At 38.8% G+C, this 12,859-nt stretch overlaps 65 non-coding genes across 65 annotated transcripts; 25 read left to right on the top strand and 40 right to left on the bottom strand.

Moving 5' to 3' along the window:
• The first annotated feature begins 211 nt into the window (after positions 1 to 211).
• Positions 212 to 283, top strand: Trnag-ucc (transfer RNA glycine (anticodon UCC)). Its single transcript has one exon. It is a non-coding gene; the product is annotated as a tRNA-Gly (tRNA).
• Positions 284 to 701: 418 nt separating this feature from the next.
• Trnag-ucc (transfer RNA glycine (anticodon UCC)) lies at positions 702 to 773 on the top strand. The gene has a single exon. It is a non-coding gene; the product is annotated as a tRNA-Gly (tRNA).
• A 250-nt stretch (positions 774 to 1,023) lies between these two features.
• Positions 1,024 to 1,095, bottom strand: Trnam-cau (transfer RNA methionine (anticodon CAU)). The gene has a single exon. It is a non-coding gene; the product is annotated as a tRNA-Met (tRNA).
• Positions 1,096 to 1,190: 95 nt separating this feature from the next.
• Trnag-ucc (transfer RNA glycine (anticodon UCC)) lies at positions 1,191 to 1,262 on the top strand. The gene has a single exon. It is a non-coding gene; the product is annotated as a tRNA-Gly (tRNA).
• Positions 1,263 to 1,427: 165 nt separating this feature from the next.
• On the bottom strand, positions 1,428 to 1,499 carry Trnah-gug (transfer RNA histidin (anticodon GUG)). Its single transcript has one exon. It is a non-coding gene; the product is annotated as a tRNA-His (tRNA).
• Positions 1,500 to 1,673: 174 nt separating this feature from the next.
• Positions 1,674 to 1,745, top strand: Trnag-ucc (transfer RNA glycine (anticodon UCC)). The gene has a single exon. It is a non-coding gene; the product is annotated as a tRNA-Gly (tRNA).
• Positions 1,746 to 1,999: 254 nt separating this feature from the next.
• Positions 2,000 to 2,071, bottom strand: Trnam-cau (transfer RNA methionine (anticodon CAU)). Its single transcript has one exon. It is a non-coding gene; the product is annotated as a tRNA-Met (tRNA).
• Positions 2,072 to 2,166: 95 nt separating this feature from the next.
• Trnag-ucc (transfer RNA glycine (anticodon UCC)) lies at positions 2,167 to 2,238 on the top strand. The gene has a single exon. It is a non-coding gene; the product is annotated as a tRNA-Gly (tRNA).
• A 246-nt stretch (positions 2,239 to 2,484) lies between these two features.
• Positions 2,485 to 2,556, bottom strand: Trnam-cau (transfer RNA methionine (anticodon CAU)). Its single transcript has one exon. It is a non-coding gene; the product is annotated as a tRNA-Met (tRNA).
• A 95-nt stretch (positions 2,557 to 2,651) lies between these two features.
• On the top strand, positions 2,652 to 2,723 carry Trnag-ucc (transfer RNA glycine (anticodon UCC)). The gene has a single exon. It is a non-coding gene; the product is annotated as a tRNA-Gly (tRNA).
• Positions 2,724 to 2,967: 244 nt separating this feature from the next.
• Trnam-cau (transfer RNA methionine (anticodon CAU)) lies at positions 2,968 to 3,039 on the bottom strand. The gene has a single exon. It is a non-coding gene; the product is annotated as a tRNA-Met (tRNA).
• Positions 3,040 to 3,134: 95 nt separating this feature from the next.
• On the top strand, positions 3,135 to 3,206 carry Trnag-ucc (transfer RNA glycine (anticodon UCC)). Its single transcript has one exon. It is a non-coding gene; the product is annotated as a tRNA-Gly (tRNA).
• Positions 3,207 to 3,372: 166 nt separating this feature from the next.
• Positions 3,373 to 3,444, bottom strand: Trnah-gug (transfer RNA histidin (anticodon GUG)). Its single transcript has one exon. It is a non-coding gene; the product is annotated as a tRNA-His (tRNA).
• Positions 3,445 to 3,450: 6 nt separating this feature from the next.
• On the bottom strand, positions 3,451 to 3,522 carry Trnam-cau (transfer RNA methionine (anticodon CAU)). The gene has a single exon. It is a non-coding gene; the product is annotated as a tRNA-Met (tRNA).
• A 95-nt stretch (positions 3,523 to 3,617) lies between these two features.
• On the top strand, positions 3,618 to 3,689 carry Trnag-ucc (transfer RNA glycine (anticodon UCC)). Its single transcript has one exon. It is a non-coding gene; the product is annotated as a tRNA-Gly (tRNA).
• Positions 3,690 to 3,866: 177 nt separating this feature from the next.
• On the bottom strand, positions 3,867 to 3,938 carry Trnap-ggg (transfer RNA proline (anticodon GGG)). Its single transcript has one exon. It is a non-coding gene; the product is annotated as a tRNA-Pro (tRNA).
• Positions 3,939 to 4,111: 173 nt separating this feature from the next.
• Trnag-ucc (transfer RNA glycine (anticodon UCC)) lies at positions 4,112 to 4,183 on the top strand. The gene has a single exon. It is a non-coding gene; the product is annotated as a tRNA-Gly (tRNA).
• A 171-nt stretch (positions 4,184 to 4,354) lies between these two features.
• On the bottom strand, positions 4,355 to 4,426 carry Trnah-gug (transfer RNA histidin (anticodon GUG)). The gene has a single exon. It is a non-coding gene; the product is annotated as a tRNA-His (tRNA).
• Positions 4,427 to 4,432: 6 nt separating this feature from the next.
• On the bottom strand, positions 4,433 to 4,504 carry Trnam-cau (transfer RNA methionine (anticodon CAU)). The gene has a single exon. It is a non-coding gene; the product is annotated as a tRNA-Met (tRNA).
• Positions 4,505 to 4,599: 95 nt separating this feature from the next.
• On the top strand, positions 4,600 to 4,671 carry Trnag-ucc (transfer RNA glycine (anticodon UCC)). Its single transcript has one exon. It is a non-coding gene; the product is annotated as a tRNA-Gly (tRNA).
• Positions 4,672 to 4,836: 165 nt separating this feature from the next.
• Positions 4,837 to 4,908, bottom strand: Trnah-gug (transfer RNA histidin (anticodon GUG)). The gene has a single exon. It is a non-coding gene; the product is annotated as a tRNA-His (tRNA).
• Positions 4,909 to 4,914: 6 nt separating this feature from the next.
• On the bottom strand, positions 4,915 to 4,986 carry Trnam-cau (transfer RNA methionine (anticodon CAU)). Its single transcript has one exon. It is a non-coding gene; the product is annotated as a tRNA-Met (tRNA).
• Positions 4,987 to 5,081: 95 nt separating this feature from the next.
• On the top strand, positions 5,082 to 5,153 carry Trnag-ucc (transfer RNA glycine (anticodon UCC)). The gene has a single exon. It is a non-coding gene; the product is annotated as a tRNA-Gly (tRNA).
• Positions 5,154 to 5,318: 165 nt separating this feature from the next.
• Trnah-gug (transfer RNA histidin (anticodon GUG)) lies at positions 5,319 to 5,390 on the bottom strand. Its single transcript has one exon. It is a non-coding gene; the product is annotated as a tRNA-His (tRNA).
• A 6-nt stretch (positions 5,391 to 5,396) lies between these two features.
• Trnam-cau (transfer RNA methionine (anticodon CAU)) lies at positions 5,397 to 5,468 on the bottom strand. The gene has a single exon. It is a non-coding gene; the product is annotated as a tRNA-Met (tRNA).
• A 93-nt stretch (positions 5,469 to 5,561) lies between these two features.
• On the top strand, positions 5,562 to 5,633 carry Trnag-ucc (transfer RNA glycine (anticodon UCC)). The gene has a single exon. It is a non-coding gene; the product is annotated as a tRNA-Gly (tRNA).
• A 165-nt stretch (positions 5,634 to 5,798) lies between these two features.
• Positions 5,799 to 5,870, bottom strand: Trnah-gug (transfer RNA histidin (anticodon GUG)). Its single transcript has one exon. It is a non-coding gene; the product is annotated as a tRNA-His (tRNA).
• A 6-nt stretch (positions 5,871 to 5,876) lies between these two features.
• Trnam-cau (transfer RNA methionine (anticodon CAU)) lies at positions 5,877 to 5,948 on the bottom strand. Its single transcript has one exon. It is a non-coding gene; the product is annotated as a tRNA-Met (tRNA).
• Positions 5,949 to 6,042: 94 nt separating this feature from the next.
• On the top strand, positions 6,043 to 6,114 carry Trnag-ucc (transfer RNA glycine (anticodon UCC)). Its single transcript has one exon. It is a non-coding gene; the product is annotated as a tRNA-Gly (tRNA).
• Positions 6,115 to 6,306: 192 nt separating this feature from the next.
• Trnah-gug (transfer RNA histidin (anticodon GUG)) lies at positions 6,307 to 6,378 on the bottom strand. The gene has a single exon. It is a non-coding gene; the product is annotated as a tRNA-His (tRNA).
• Positions 6,379 to 6,384: 6 nt separating this feature from the next.
• Positions 6,385 to 6,456, bottom strand: Trnam-cau (transfer RNA methionine (anticodon CAU)). Its single transcript has one exon. It is a non-coding gene; the product is annotated as a tRNA-Met (tRNA).
• A 95-nt stretch (positions 6,457 to 6,551) lies between these two features.
• Trnag-ucc (transfer RNA glycine (anticodon UCC)) lies at positions 6,552 to 6,623 on the top strand. Its single transcript has one exon. It is a non-coding gene; the product is annotated as a tRNA-Gly (tRNA).
• Positions 6,624 to 6,788: 165 nt separating this feature from the next.
• Trnah-gug (transfer RNA histidin (anticodon GUG)) lies at positions 6,789 to 6,860 on the bottom strand. Its single transcript has one exon. It is a non-coding gene; the product is annotated as a tRNA-His (tRNA).
• Positions 6,861 to 6,866: 6 nt separating this feature from the next.
• On the bottom strand, positions 6,867 to 6,938 carry Trnam-cau (transfer RNA methionine (anticodon CAU)). Its single transcript has one exon. It is a non-coding gene; the product is annotated as a tRNA-Met (tRNA).
• A 95-nt stretch (positions 6,939 to 7,033) lies between these two features.
• On the top strand, positions 7,034 to 7,105 carry Trnag-ucc (transfer RNA glycine (anticodon UCC)). The gene has a single exon. It is a non-coding gene; the product is annotated as a tRNA-Gly (tRNA).
• A 176-nt stretch (positions 7,106 to 7,281) lies between these two features.
• Positions 7,282 to 7,353, bottom strand: Trnah-gug (transfer RNA histidin (anticodon GUG)). Its single transcript has one exon. It is a non-coding gene; the product is annotated as a tRNA-His (tRNA).
• A 6-nt stretch (positions 7,354 to 7,359) lies between these two features.
• Trnam-cau (transfer RNA methionine (anticodon CAU)) lies at positions 7,360 to 7,431 on the bottom strand. Its single transcript has one exon. It is a non-coding gene; the product is annotated as a tRNA-Met (tRNA).
• A 95-nt stretch (positions 7,432 to 7,526) lies between these two features.
• Trnag-ucc (transfer RNA glycine (anticodon UCC)) lies at positions 7,527 to 7,598 on the top strand. Its single transcript has one exon. It is a non-coding gene; the product is annotated as a tRNA-Gly (tRNA).
• A 171-nt stretch (positions 7,599 to 7,769) lies between these two features.
• Trnah-gug (transfer RNA histidin (anticodon GUG)) lies at positions 7,770 to 7,841 on the bottom strand. Its single transcript has one exon. It is a non-coding gene; the product is annotated as a tRNA-His (tRNA).
• Positions 7,842 to 8,014: 173 nt separating this feature from the next.
• Positions 8,015 to 8,086, top strand: Trnag-ucc (transfer RNA glycine (anticodon UCC)). Its single transcript has one exon. It is a non-coding gene; the product is annotated as a tRNA-Gly (tRNA).
• Positions 8,087 to 8,252: 166 nt separating this feature from the next.
• On the bottom strand, positions 8,253 to 8,324 carry Trnah-gug (transfer RNA histidin (anticodon GUG)). Its single transcript has one exon. It is a non-coding gene; the product is annotated as a tRNA-His (tRNA).
• A 6-nt stretch (positions 8,325 to 8,330) lies between these two features.
• On the bottom strand, positions 8,331 to 8,402 carry Trnam-cau (transfer RNA methionine (anticodon CAU)). The gene has a single exon. It is a non-coding gene; the product is annotated as a tRNA-Met (tRNA).
• A 95-nt stretch (positions 8,403 to 8,497) lies between these two features.
• Positions 8,498 to 8,569, top strand: Trnag-ucc (transfer RNA glycine (anticodon UCC)). The gene has a single exon. It is a non-coding gene; the product is annotated as a tRNA-Gly (tRNA).
• A 289-nt stretch (positions 8,570 to 8,858) lies between these two features.
• Trnah-gug (transfer RNA histidin (anticodon GUG)) lies at positions 8,859 to 8,930 on the bottom strand. Its single transcript has one exon. It is a non-coding gene; the product is annotated as a tRNA-His (tRNA).
• A 173-nt stretch (positions 8,931 to 9,103) lies between these two features.
• On the top strand, positions 9,104 to 9,175 carry Trnag-ucc (transfer RNA glycine (anticodon UCC)). Its single transcript has one exon. It is a non-coding gene; the product is annotated as a tRNA-Gly (tRNA).
• Positions 9,176 to 9,341: 166 nt separating this feature from the next.
• Trnah-gug (transfer RNA histidin (anticodon GUG)) lies at positions 9,342 to 9,413 on the bottom strand. Its single transcript has one exon. It is a non-coding gene; the product is annotated as a tRNA-His (tRNA).
• Positions 9,414 to 9,419: 6 nt separating this feature from the next.
• On the bottom strand, positions 9,420 to 9,491 carry Trnam-cau (transfer RNA methionine (anticodon CAU)). Its single transcript has one exon. It is a non-coding gene; the product is annotated as a tRNA-Met (tRNA).
• A 95-nt stretch (positions 9,492 to 9,586) lies between these two features.
• Positions 9,587 to 9,658, top strand: Trnag-ucc (transfer RNA glycine (anticodon UCC)). Its single transcript has one exon. It is a non-coding gene; the product is annotated as a tRNA-Gly (tRNA).
• Positions 9,659 to 9,843: 185 nt separating this feature from the next.
• Trnah-gug (transfer RNA histidin (anticodon GUG)) lies at positions 9,844 to 9,915 on the bottom strand. Its single transcript has one exon. It is a non-coding gene; the product is annotated as a tRNA-His (tRNA).
• Positions 9,916 to 9,921: 6 nt separating this feature from the next.
• On the bottom strand, positions 9,922 to 9,993 carry Trnam-cau (transfer RNA methionine (anticodon CAU)). The gene has a single exon. It is a non-coding gene; the product is annotated as a tRNA-Met (tRNA).
• A 95-nt stretch (positions 9,994 to 10,088) lies between these two features.
• Positions 10,089 to 10,160, top strand: Trnag-ucc (transfer RNA glycine (anticodon UCC)). Its single transcript has one exon. It is a non-coding gene; the product is annotated as a tRNA-Gly (tRNA).
• A 182-nt stretch (positions 10,161 to 10,342) lies between these two features.
• Positions 10,343 to 10,414, bottom strand: Trnah-gug (transfer RNA histidin (anticodon GUG)). Its single transcript has one exon. It is a non-coding gene; the product is annotated as a tRNA-His (tRNA).
• Positions 10,415 to 10,420: 6 nt separating this feature from the next.
• Positions 10,421 to 10,492, bottom strand: Trnam-cau (transfer RNA methionine (anticodon CAU)). The gene has a single exon. It is a non-coding gene; the product is annotated as a tRNA-Met (tRNA).
• A 332-nt stretch (positions 10,493 to 10,824) lies between these two features.
• Trnah-gug (transfer RNA histidin (anticodon GUG)) lies at positions 10,825 to 10,896 on the bottom strand. Its single transcript has one exon. It is a non-coding gene; the product is annotated as a tRNA-His (tRNA).
• A 6-nt stretch (positions 10,897 to 10,902) lies between these two features.
• On the bottom strand, positions 10,903 to 10,974 carry Trnam-cau (transfer RNA methionine (anticodon CAU)). Its single transcript has one exon. It is a non-coding gene; the product is annotated as a tRNA-Met (tRNA).
• A 95-nt stretch (positions 10,975 to 11,069) lies between these two features.
• Positions 11,070 to 11,141, top strand: Trnag-ucc (transfer RNA glycine (anticodon UCC)). The gene has a single exon. It is a non-coding gene; the product is annotated as a tRNA-Gly (tRNA).
• A 166-nt stretch (positions 11,142 to 11,307) lies between these two features.
• Trnah-gug (transfer RNA histidin (anticodon GUG)) lies at positions 11,308 to 11,379 on the bottom strand. Its single transcript has one exon. It is a non-coding gene; the product is annotated as a tRNA-His (tRNA).
• Positions 11,380 to 11,385: 6 nt separating this feature from the next.
• Trnam-cau (transfer RNA methionine (anticodon CAU)) lies at positions 11,386 to 11,457 on the bottom strand. The gene has a single exon. It is a non-coding gene; the product is annotated as a tRNA-Met (tRNA).
• A 95-nt stretch (positions 11,458 to 11,552) lies between these two features.
• On the top strand, positions 11,553 to 11,624 carry Trnag-ucc (transfer RNA glycine (anticodon UCC)). Its single transcript has one exon. It is a non-coding gene; the product is annotated as a tRNA-Gly (tRNA).
• A 249-nt stretch (positions 11,625 to 11,873) lies between these two features.
• Positions 11,874 to 11,945, bottom strand: Trnam-cau (transfer RNA methionine (anticodon CAU)). Its single transcript has one exon. It is a non-coding gene; the product is annotated as a tRNA-Met (tRNA).
• Positions 11,946 to 12,040: 95 nt separating this feature from the next.
• On the top strand, positions 12,041 to 12,112 carry Trnag-ucc (transfer RNA glycine (anticodon UCC)). The gene has a single exon. It is a non-coding gene; the product is annotated as a tRNA-Gly (tRNA).
• Positions 12,113 to 12,277: 165 nt separating this feature from the next.
• Positions 12,278 to 12,349, bottom strand: Trnah-gug (transfer RNA histidin (anticodon GUG)). The gene has a single exon. It is a non-coding gene; the product is annotated as a tRNA-His (tRNA).
• A 6-nt stretch (positions 12,350 to 12,355) lies between these two features.
• Trnam-cau (transfer RNA methionine (anticodon CAU)) lies at positions 12,356 to 12,427 on the bottom strand. Its single transcript has one exon. It is a non-coding gene; the product is annotated as a tRNA-Met (tRNA).
• Positions 12,428 to 12,521: 94 nt separating this feature from the next.
• On the top strand, positions 12,522 to 12,593 carry Trnag-ucc (transfer RNA glycine (anticodon UCC)). The gene has a single exon. It is a non-coding gene; the product is annotated as a tRNA-Gly (tRNA).
• Positions 12,594 to 12,782: 189 nt separating this feature from the next.
• Trnah-gug (transfer RNA histidin (anticodon GUG)) lies at positions 12,783 to 12,854 on the bottom strand. Its single transcript has one exon. It is a non-coding gene; the product is annotated as a tRNA-His (tRNA).
• Positions 12,855 to 12,859: the final 5 nt, after the last annotated feature.

Below are 12,859 nucleotides of genomic sequence, written 5' to 3'. Positions count from 1 at the left end.
ACAGTGTGTGTTCACAGCACGCAATTCGTAAAAGGGCGAAGCAGGTAAATGTTTCAGACCAGTGGTAATTAATAGGTGAATGTGCACAACCCTTAATTCGAATTAAGTTATTACATCCGTGATGTGGTTAAGCATATAAAATGGCTTTGTGAATCTTGGATCTTTTTGGGTAATTACTATTTATTAAATTTTACAAACAGGTTCTAACGAAGCGTCGATGGTGTAACGGTTAGCATTGGTGCCTTCCAAGCACTAGTTTCGGGTTTGATTCCCGGTCGACGCAGATGTTTTGATTTTTTTATACTTTTGTTACTTCTTTAAAATATAGCTGTTTTCCATTTCTTATTACTATAGTCCTAAAGGTTTTATAGTTTTTTATTTGAATAACTGAAATCATTTTGAATTTTTTTAAAACAACAAGAACTTTGTTTTGTGTTCGGTACAGTTCGGTACAACTGCTGTGACCAGGATTCGAACCTGGGTTGTCACGGCTACAACGTGAAGTACTAACCACTATACGATCACAGCTTTGCATAGGAGAGGATGGTTTCGATCCATCGACCTCTGGGTTATGGGCCCAGCACGCTTCCGCTGCGCCACTCTGCTTGCGCAACCCAAAATTGTAATTTTGTGTATTGTTCGACTTTGTTATATAAGAGGTAATTACTAATTGTTGGATTTTACAATCCGGTTCTACAGAAGCGTCGATGGTGTAACGGTTAGCATTGGTGCCTTCCAAGCACTAGTTCCGGGTTCGACTCCCGGTCGACGCAGATGTTTTGATTTTTTTTATACTTTTGTTACTTCTTTAAAATATAGCTGTTTTCCATTTCTTATTAATATTTAAGTCGTAAAGGTTTTAAATTTTTTTATTTAAATAACTGAAGTCATTTTAAATTTTTCTAAAATAACAAGAACCTTGTTTTGTGTTGTGTTCGGTAAAAATGCTGTGACCAGGATCCGAACCTGGGTTGTCACGGCCACAACGTGAAGTACTAACCACTATACGATCACAGCTTTGCATAGCAGAGGATGGTTTCGATCCATCGACCTCTGGGTTATGGGCCCAGCACGCTTCCGCTGCGCCACTCTGCTTGCGCAACCCATAATTGTAATTTCGTGTATTGTTCGACTTTGTTATATAAGAGGTAATTACTAATTGTTGGATTTTACAATCCGGTTCTAACGAAGCGTCGATGGTGTAACGGTTAGCATTGGTGCCTTCCAAGCACTAGTTCTGGGTTCGACTCCCGGTCGACGCAGATGTTTTGATTTTTTTATACTTTTGTTACTTCTTTAAAATATAGCTGTTTTCCATTTCTTATTAATATTTAAGTCGTGAAGGTTTTATTTTTTTTATTTAAATAACTGAAGTCATTTTAAATTGTTCTAAAATATCAAGAACATTGTTTTGTGGTCGGTAAAATTGCTGTGACCAGGATTCGAACCTGGGTTGTCACGGCCACAACGTGAAGTACTAACCACTATACGATCACAGCTTTGCTTAGGAGAGGATGGTTTCGATCCATCGACCTCTGGTTTATGGAACCATGAACGCTTCCGCTGCGCCACTCTGCTTGCGCAACCCATAATTGTAATTTCTTGTATTGTTCGACTTTGTTATATAAGAGGTAATTACTAATTGTTGGATTTTACAATCCGTTTCTAACGAAGCGTCGATGGTGTAACGGTTAGCATTGGTGCCTTCCAAGCACTAGTTCCGGGTTCGACTCCCGGTCGACGCAGATTGTTTGATTTTTTTATACTTTTGTTAATTCATTAAAATATAGCTGTTTTCCATTTATTATTAATATTTAAGTCGTAAAGGTTTTAAATTTTTTTATTTAAATAACTGAAGTCATTTTAAATTTTTCTAAAATAACAAGAACTTTGTTTTGTGTTGTGTTGTGTTCGGTACAAATGCTGTGACCAGGATTCGAACCTGGGTTGTCACGGCAACAACGTGAAATGCTAACCACTATAGGATCACAGCTTTGCATAGCAGAGGATGGTTTCGATCCATCGACCTCTGGGTTATGGGCCCAGCACGCTTCCGCTGCGCCACTCTGCTTGCGCAATTCATAATTGTAATTTCGTGTATTGTTCGACTTTGTTATATAAGAGGTAATTACTAATTGTTGGATTTTACAATCCGGTTCTAACGAAGCGTCGATGGTGTAACGGTTAGCATTGGTGCCTTCCAAGCACTAGTTCCGGGTTCGACTCACGGTCGACGCAGATTTTTTGATTTTTTTATACTTTTGTTAATTCATTAAAATATAGCTGTTTTCCATTTCTTATTAATATTTAAGTCGTAAAGGTTTTAAATTTTTTTATTTAAATAACTGAAGTCATTTTAAATTTTTCTAAAATAACAAGAACTTTGTTTTGTGTTGTGTTGTGTTGTGTTGTGACCAGGATTCGAACCTGGGTTGTCACGGCCACAACGTGAAGTACTAACCACTATACGATCACAGCTTTGCATAGCAGAGGATGGTTTCGATCCATCGACCTCTGGGTTATGGGCCCAGCACGCTTCCGCTGCGCCACTCTGCTTGCGCAACTCATAATTGTAATTTCGTGTATTGTTCGACTTTGTTATATAAGAGGTAATTACTAATTGTTGGATTTTACAATCCGTTTCTAACGAAGCGTCGATGGTGTAACGGTTAGCATTGGTGCCTTCCAAGCACTAGTTCCGGGTTCGACTCCCGGTCGACGCAGATGTTTTGATTATTTTATACTTTTGTTAATTCATTAAAATATAGCTGTTTTCCATTTCTTATTAATATTTAAGTCGTAAAGGTTTTAAATTTTTTTATTTAAATAACTGAAGTCATTTTAAATTTTTCTAAAATATCAAGAACATTGTTTTGTGTTCGGTACAAATGCTGCGACCAGGATTCGAATCTGGGTTGTCACGGCCACAACGTGAAGTACTAACCACTATACGATCACAGCTTTGCATAGCAGAGGATGGTTTCGATCCATCGACCTCTGGGTTATGGGCCCAGCACGCTTCCGCTGCGCCACTCTGCTTGCGCAACCCAAAATTGTAATTTTGTGTATTGTTCGACTTTGTTATATAAGAGGTAATTACTAATTGTTGGATTTTACAATCCGGTTCTAAACAAGCGTCGATGGTGTAACGGTTAGCATTGGTGCCTTCCAAGCACTAGTTCCGGGTTCGACTCCCGGTCGACGCAGATGTTTTGATTTTTTTATTCTTTTGTTACTTCTTTAAAATATAGCTGTTTTCCATTTCTTATTAATATTTAAGTCGTGAAGGTTTTAATTTTTTTTATTTAAATAACTGAAGTCATTTTGAATTGTTCTAAAATATCAAGAACATTGTTTTGTGTTCGGTAAAATTGCTGTGACCAGGATTCGAACCTGGGTTGTCACGGCCACAACGTGAAGTACTAACCACTATACGATCACAGCTTTGCTTAGCAGAGGATGGTTTCGATCCATCGACCTCTGGGTTATGGGCCCAGCACGCTTCCGCTGCGCCACTCTGCTTGCGCAACCTAAAATTGTAATTTTGTGTATTGTTCGACTTTGTTATATAAGAGGTAATTACTAATTGTTGGATTTTACAATCCGGTTCTAAAGAAGCGTCGATGGTGTAACGGTTAGCATTGGTGCCTTCCAAGCACTAGTTCCGGGTTCGACTCCCGGGCGACGCAGATGTTTTGATTTTTTTATACTTTTGTTACTTCTTTAAAATATAGCTGTTTTCCATTTCTTATTAATATTTAAGTCGTAAAGGTTTTAAATTTTTTTATTTAAATAACTGAAGTCATTTTAAATTTTTTCTAAAATAACAAGAACTTTGTTTTGTGTTGTGTTGTGTTCGGTACAAATGCTGTGACCAGGATTCGAACCTGGGTTGTCACGGCCCCAACGTGAAGTACTAACCACTATACGATCACAGCTTTGCTTAGCAGAGGATGTTTTCGATCCATCGACCTCTGGGTTATGGGCCCAGCACGCTTCCGCTGCGCCACTCTGCCTGCGCAACCCATAATTGTAATTTCGTGTATTGTTCGACTTTGTTATATAAGAGGTAATTACTAATTGTTGGATTTTACAATCCGGTTCTAACGAAGCGTCGATGGTGTAACGGTTAGCATTGGTGCCTTCCAAGCACTAGTTCCGGGTTCGACTCCCGGTCGACCCAGTTGTTTTGATTTTTTTATACTTTTGTTACTTCTTTAAAATATAGCTGTTTTCCATTTCTTATTAATATTTAAGTCGTGAATGTTTTAAACTTTTTTATTCAAATAACTGAAATCGTTTTGAACTTTTCTAAAATAACAAGAACTTTGTTTTGTGTTGTGTTCGGTACAAATGCTGTGACCAGGATTCGAACCTGGGTTGTCACGGCCACAACGTGAAGTACTAACCACTATACGATCACAGCTTTGCATAGCAGAGGATGGTTTCGATCCATCGACCTCTGGGTTATGGGCCCAGCACGCTTCCGCTGCGCCACTCTGCTTGCGCAACCCAAATTTGTAATTTTGTGTATTGTTCGACTTTGTTATATAAGAGGTAATTACTAATTGTTGGATTTTACAATCCGGTTCTAACGAAGCGTCGATGGTGTAACGGTTAGCATTGGTGCCTTCCAAGCACTAGTTCCGGGTTCGACTCCCGGTCGACGCAGATTTTTTGATTTTTTTATACTTTTGTTAATTCATTAAAATATAGCTGTTTTCCATTTCTTATTAATATTTAAGTCGTGAAGGTTTTAAAATTCTTTATTCAAATAACTGAAATCGTTTTGAACTTTTCTGAAATATCAAGAACCTTGTTTTGTGTTCGGTAAATTGCTGTGACCAGGATTCGAACCTGGGTTGTCACGGCCACAACGTGAAGTACTAACCACTATACGATCACAGCTTTGCTTAGCAGAGGATGGTTTCGATCCATCGACCTCTGGGTTATGGGCCCAGCACGCTTCCGCTGCGCCACTCTGCTTGCGCAACCCAAAATTGTAATTTTGTGTATTGTTCGACTTTGTTATATAAGAGGTAATTACTAATTGTTGGATTTTACAATCCGGTTCTAACGAAGCGTCGATGGTGTAACGGTTAGCATTGGTGCCTTCCAAGCACTAGTTCCGGGTTCGACTCCCGGTCGACGCATATTTTTTGATTTTTTTATACTTTTGTTAATTCATTAAAATATAGCTGTTTTCCATTTCTTATTAATATTTAAGTCGTGAAGGTTTTAAAATTCTTTATTCAAATAACTTAAATCGTTTTGAACTTTTCTGAAATATCAAGAACCTTGTTTTGTGTTCGGTAAATTGCTGTGACCAGGATTCGAACCTGGGTTGTCACGGCCACAACGTGAAGTACTAACCACTATACGATCACAGCTTTGCTTAGCAGAGGATGGTTTCGATCCATCGACCTCTGGGTTATGGGCCCAGCACGCTTCCGCTGCGCCACTCTGCTTGCGCAACCCAAGTGTAATTTTGTGTATTGTTCGACTTTGTTATATAAGAGGTAAATACTAATTCTTGGATTTTACAATCCGGTTCTATAGAAGCGTCGATGGTGTAACGGTTAGCATTGGTGCCTTCCAAGCACTAGTTCCGGGTTCGACTCCCGGTCGACGCAGATTTTTTGATTTTTTTATACTTTTGTTAATTCATTAAAATATAGCTGTTTTCCATTTCTTATTAATATTTAAGTCGTGAAGGTTTTAAAATTCTTTATTCAAATAACTTAAATCGTTTTGAACTTTTCTGAAATATCAAGAACCTTGTTTTGTGTTCGGTAAATTGCTGTGACCAGGATTCGAACCTGGGTTGTCACGGCCACAACGTGAAGTACTAACCACTATACGATCACAGCTTTGCTTAGCAGAGGATGGTTTCGATCCATCGACCTCTGGGTTATGGGCCCAGCACGCTTCCGCTGCGCCACTCTGCTTGCGCAACCCAAAATTGTAATTTTGTGTATTGTTCGACTTATTATATAAGAGGTAATTACTAACTGTTGGATTTTACAATCCGGTTCTAAAGAAGCGTCGATGGTGTAACGGTTAGCATTGGTGCCTTCCAAGCACTAGTTCCGGGTTCGACTCCCGGTCGACGCAGATGTTTTGATTTTTTTATACTTTTGTTACTTCTTTAAAATATAGCTGTTTTCCATTTCTTATTAATATTTAAGTCGTAAAGGTTTTAAATTTTTTTATTTAAATAACTGAAGTCATTTTAATTTTTTTCTAAAATAACAAGAACTTTGTTTTGTGTTGTGTTGTGTTGTGTTGTGTTGTGTTTGGTACAAATGCTGTGACCAGGATTCGAACCTGGGTTGTCACGGCCACAACGTGAAGTACTAACCACTATACGATCACAGCTTTGCTTAGCAGAGGATGGTTTCGATCCATCGACCTCTGGGTTATGGGCCCAGCACGCTTCCGCTGCGCCACTCTGCTTGCGCAACCCAAAATTGTAATTTTGTGTATTGTTCGACTTTGTTATATAAGAGGTAATTACTAATTCTTGGATTTTACAATCCGGGTCTAAAGAAGCGTCGATGGTGTAACGGTTAGCATTGGTGCCTTCCAAGCACTAGTTCCGGGTTCGACTCCCGGTCGACGCAGATTTTTTGATTTTTTCATACTTTTGTTAATTCATTAAAATATAGCTGTTTTCCATTTCTTATTAATATTTAAGTCGTGAAGGTTTTAAAATTCTTTATTCAAATAACTTAAATCGTTTTGAACTTTTCTGAAATATCAAGAACCTTGTTTTGTGTTCGGTAAATTGCTGTGACCAGGATTCGAACCTGGGTTGTCACGGCCACAACGTGAAGTACTAACCACTATACGATCACAGCTTTGCTTAGCAGAGGATGGTTTCGATCCATCGACCTCTGGGTTATGGGCCCAGCACGCTTCCGCTGCGCCACTCTGCTTGCGCAACCCAAAATTGTAATTTTGTGTATTGTTCGACTTTGTTATATAAGAGGTAATTACTAATTGTTGGATTTTACAATCCGGTTCTAAAGAAGCGTCGATGGTGTAACGGTTAGCATTGGTGCCTTCCAAGCACTAGTTCCGGGTTCGACTCCCGGTCGACGCAGATGTTTTGATTTTTTTATACTTTTGTTACTTCTTTAAAATATAGCTGTTTTCCATTTCTTATTAATATTTAAGTCGTAAAGGTTTTAAATTTTTTTATTTAAATAACTGAAGTCATTTTAAATTTTTTCTAAAATAACAAGAACTTTGTTTTGTGTTGTGTTGTGTTGGTACAAATGCTGTGACCAGGATTCGAACCTGGGTTGTCACGGCCACAACGTGAAGTACTAACCACTATACGATCACAGCTTTGCTTAGCAGAGGATGGTTTCGATCCATCGACCTCTGGGTTATGGGCCCAGCACGCTTCCGCTGCGCCACTCTGCTTGCGCAACCCATAATTGTAATTTCGTGTATTGTTCGACTTTGTTATATAAGAGGTAATTACTAATTCTTGGATTTTACAATCCGGTTCTAACGACGCGTCGATGGTGTAACGGTTAGCATTGGTGCCTTCCAAGCACTAGTTCCGGGTTCGACTCCCGGTCGACGCAGTTGTTTTGATTTTTTTATACTTTTGTTACTTCTTTAAAATATAGCTGTTTTCCATTTCTTATTAATATTTAAGTCGTGAAGGTTTTAAAATTCTTTATTCAAATAACTGAAATCGTTTTGAACTTTTCTAAAATAACAAGAACTTTGTTTTGTGTTGTGTTCGGTACAAATGCTGTGACCAGGATTCGAACCTGGGTTGTCACGGCCACAACGTGAAGTACTAACCACTATACGATCACAGCTTTGCATAGCAGAGGATGGTTTCGATCCATCGACCTCTGGGTTATGGGCCCAGCAGGCTTCCGCTGCGCCACTCTGCTTGCGCAACCCAAAATTGTAATTTCGTGTATTGTTCGACTTTGTTATATAAGAGGTAATTACTAATTGTTGGATTTTACAATCCGTTTCTAACGAAGCGTCGATGGTGTAACGGTTAGCATTGGTGCCTTCCAAGCACTAGTTCCGGGTTCGACTCCCGGTCGACGCAGATGTTTTGATTTTTTTATACTTTTGTTACTTCTTTAAAATATAGCTGTTTTCCATTTCTTATTAATATTTAAGTCGTGAAGGTTTTAATTTTTTTTATTTAAATAACTGAAGTCATTTTGAATTGTTCTAAAATATCAAGAACCTTGTTTTGTGTTCGGTAAAATTGCTGTGACCAGGATTCGAACCTGGGTTGTCACGGCCACAACGTGAAGTACTAACCACTATACGATCACAGCTTTGCTTAGCAGAGGATGGTTTCGATCCATCGACCTCTGGGTTATGGGCCCAGCACGCTTCCGCTGCGCCACTCTGCTTGCGCAACCCAAAATTGTAATTTTGTGTATTGTTCGACTTTGTTATATAAGAGGTAATTACTAATTGTTGGATTTTACAATCCGGTTCTAACGAAGCGTCGATGGTGTAACGGTTAGCATTGGTGCCTTCCAAGCACTAGTTCCGGGTTCGACTCCCGGTCGACGCAGATGTTTTGATTTTTTTATACTTTTGTTACTTCTTTAAAATATAGCTGTTTTCCATTTCTTATTAATATTTAAGTCGTGAAGGTTTTAATTTTTTTTATTTAAATAACTGAAGTCATTTTGAATTGTTCTTTAATATCAAGAACCTTGTTTTGTGTTCGGTAAAATTGCTGTGACCAGGATTCGAACCTGGGTTGTCACGGCTTTTTTTATTTAAATAACTGAAGTCATTTTAATTTTTTTCTAAAATAACAAGAACTTTGTTTTGTGTTGTGTTGTGTTCGGTACAAATGCTGTGACCAGGATTCGAACCTGGGTTGTCACGGCCACAACGTGAAGTACTAACCACTATACGATCACAGCTTTGCATAGCAGAGGATGGTTGCGATCCATCGACCTCTGGGTTATGGGCCCAGCACGCTTCCGCTGCGCCACTCTGCTTGCGCAACCCAAAATTGTAATTTTGTGTATTGTTCGACTTTGTTATATAAGAGGTAATTACTAATTGTTGGATTTTACAATCCGGTTCTAAAGAAGCGTCGATGGTGTAACGGTTAGCATTGGTGCCTTCCAAGCACTAGTTCCGGGTTCGACTCCCGGTCGACGCAGATTTTTTGATTTTTTTATACTTTTGTTAATTCATTAAAATATAGCTGTTTTCCATTTCTTATTAATATTTAAGTCGTGAAGGTTTTATTTTTTTTTATTTAAATAACTGAAGTCATTTTGAATTGTTCTAAAATATCAAGAACCTTGTTTTGTGTTCGGTAAAATTGCTGTGACCAGGATTCGAACCTGGGTTGTCACGGCCACAACGTGAAGTACTAACCACTATACGATCACAGCTTTGCTTAGCAGAGGATGGTTTCGATCCATCGACCTCTGGGTTATGGGCCCAGCACGCTTCCGCTGCGCCACTCTGCTTGCGCAACCCAAAATTGTAATTTTGTGTATTGTTCGACTTTGTTATATAAGAGGTAATTACTAATTGTTGGATTTTACAATCCGGTTCTAAAGAAGCGTCGATGGTGTAACGGTTAGCATTGGTGCCTTCCAAGCACTAGTTCCGGGTTCGACTCCCGGTCGACGCAGATGTTTTGATTTTTTTATACTTTTGTTACTTCTTTAAAATATAGCTGTTTTCCATTTCTTATTAATATTTAAGTCGTGAAGGTTTTAATTTTTTTATTTAAATAACTGAAGTCATTTTGAATTTTTCTAAAATAACAAGAACTTTGTGTTGTGTTATGTTGTGTTGTGTTGTGTTCGGTACAAATGCTGTGACCAGGATTCGAACCTGGGTTGTCACGGCCACAACGTGAAGTACTGACCACTATACGATCACAGCTTTGCATAGCAGAGGATGGTTTCGATCCATCGACCTCTGGGTTATGGGCCCAGCACGCTTCCGCTGCGCCACTCTGCTTGCGCAACCCATAATTGTAATTTCGTGTATTGTTCGACTTTGTTATATAAGAGGTAATTACTAATTGTTGGATTTTACAATCCGGTTCTAACGAAGCGTCGATGGTGTAACGGTTAGCATTGGTGCCTTCCAAGCACTAGTTCCGGGTTCGACTCCCGGTCGACGCAGATTTTTTGATTTTTTTATACTTTTGTTAATTCATTAAAATATAGCTTTTTTTCCATTTCTTATTAATATTTAAGTCGTAAAGGTTTTAAATTTTTTTATTTAAATAACTGAAGTCATTTTAAATTTTTCTAAAATAACAAGAACTTTGTTTTGTGTTGTGTTGTGTTGTGTTAGGTACAAATGCTGTGACCAGGATTCGAACCTGGGTTGTCACGGCCACAACGTGAAGTACTGACCACTATACGATCACAGCTTTGCATTGCAGAGGATGGTTTCGATCCATCGACCTCTGGGTTATGGGCCCAGCACGCTTCCGCTGCGCCACTCTGCTTGCGCAACCCATAATTGTAATTTCGTGTATTGTTCGACTTTGTTATATAAGAGGTAATTACTAATTGTTGGATTTTACAATCCGGTTCTAAAGAAGCGTCGATGGTGTAACGGTTAGCATTGGTGCCTTCCAAGCACTAGTTCCGGGTTCTGCTCCCGGTCGACGCAGATTTTTTGATTTTTTTATACTTTTGTTAATTCATTAAAATATAGCTGTTTTCCATTTCTTATTAATATTTAAGTCGTGAAGGTTTTAAAATTCTTTATTCAATTAACTGAAATCGTTTTGAACTTTTCTGAAATATCAAGAACCTTGTTTTGTGTTCGGTAAATTGCTGTGACCAGGATTCGAACCTGGGTTGTCACGGCCACAACGTGAAGTACTAACCACTATACGATCACAGCTTTGCTTAGCAGAGGATGGTTTCGATCCATCGACCTCTGGGTTATGGGCCCAGCACGCTTCCGCTGCGCCACTCTGCTTGCGCAACCCATAATTGTAATTTCGTGTATTGTTCGACTTTGTTATATAAGAGGTAATTACTAATTGTTGGATTTTACAATCCGGTTCTAACGAAGCGTCGATGGTGTAACGGTTAGCATTAGTTCCTTCCAAGCACTAGTTCCGGGTTCGACTCCCGGTCGACGCAGATTTTTTGATTTTTTTATACTTTTGTTAATTCATTAAAATATAGCTGTTTTCCATTTCTTATTAATATTTAAGTCGTGAAGGTTTTATTTTTTTTTATTTAAATAACTGAAGTCATTTTGAATTGTTCTAAAATATCAAGAACCTTGTTTTGTGTTCGGTAAAATTGCTGTGACCAGGATTCGAACCTGGGTTGTCACGGCCACAACGTGAAGTACTAACCACTATACGATCACAGCTTTGCTTAGCAGAGGATGGTTTCGATCCATCGACCTCTGGGTTATGGGCCCAGCACGCTTCCGCTGCGCCACTCTGCTTGCGCAACCCAAAATTGTAATTTTGTGTATTGTTCGACTTTGTTATATAAGAGGTAATTACTAATTGTTGGATTTTACAATCCGGTTCTAAAGAAGCGTCGATGGTGTAACGGTTAGCATTGGTGCCTTCCAAGCACTAGTTCCGGGTTCGACTCCCGGTCGACGCAGATGTTTTGATTTTTTTATACTTTTGTTACTTCTTTAAAATATAGCTGTTTTCCATTTCTTATTAATATTTAAGTCGTGAAGGTTTTAAAATTCTTTATTCAAATAACTGAAATCGTTTTGAACTTTTCTAAAATAACAAGAACTTTGTTTTGTGTTGTGTTCGGTACAAATGCTGTGACAAGGATTCGAACCTGGGTTGTCACGGCCACAATGTGAAGTACTAACCACTATACGATCACAGCTTTGCATAGCAGAGGATGGTTTCGATCCATCGACCTCTGGGTTATGGGCCCAGCACGCTTCCGCTGCGCCACTCTGCTTGCGCAACCCATAATTGTAATTTCGTGTATTGTTCGACTTTGTTATATAAGAGGTAATTACTAATTGTTGGATTTTACAATCCGGTTCTAACGAAGCGTCGATGGTGTAACGGTTAGCATTGGTGCCTTCCAAGCACTAGTTCCGGGTTCGACTCCCGGTCGACGCAGATGTTTTGATTTTTTTATACTTTTGTTACTTCTTTAAAATATAGCTGTTTTCCATTTCTTATTAATATTTAAGTCGTGAAGGTTTTATTTTTTTTATTTAAATAACTGAAGTCATTTTGAATTGTTCTAAAATATCAAGAACCTTGTTTTGTGTTCGGTAAAATTGCTGTGACCAGGATTCGAACCTGGGTTGTCACGGCCACAACGTGAAGTACTAACCACTATACGATCACAGCTTTGCTTAGCAGAGGATGGTTTCGATCCATCGACCTCTGGGTTATGGGCCCAGCACGCTTCCGCTGCGCCACTCTGCTTGCGCAACCCATAATTGTAATTTCGTGTTTGTTCGACTTTGTTATATAAGAGGTAATTACTAATTGTTGGATTTTACAATCCGGTTCTAAAGAAGCGTCGATGGTGTAACGGTTAGCATTGGTGCCTTCCAAGCACTAGTTCCGGGTTCGACTCCCGGTCGACGCAGATGTTTTGATTTTTTTATACTTTTTATACTTTTGTTACTTCTTTAAAATATAGCTGTTTTCCATTTCTTATTAATATTTAAGTCGTGAAGGTTTTAATTTTTTTATTTAAATAACTGAAGTCATTTTGAATTTTTCTAAAATAACAAGAACTTTGTTTTGTGTTGTGTTGTGTTGTGTTCGGTACAAATGCTGTGACCAGGATTCGAACCTGGGTTGTCACGGCCACAACGTGAAGTACTGACCACTATACGATCACAGCTTTGC

This window comes from Ciona robusta, chromosome 9 (assembly GCF_009617815.1).
Source record: "Ciona robusta chromosome 9, ASM961781v2".
Lineage (NCBI taxonomy): Eukaryota > Metazoa > Chordata > Ascidiacea > Phlebobranchia > Cionidae > Ciona > Ciona robusta.
This window is presented reverse-complemented; position numbering and strand designations above follow the sequence as displayed.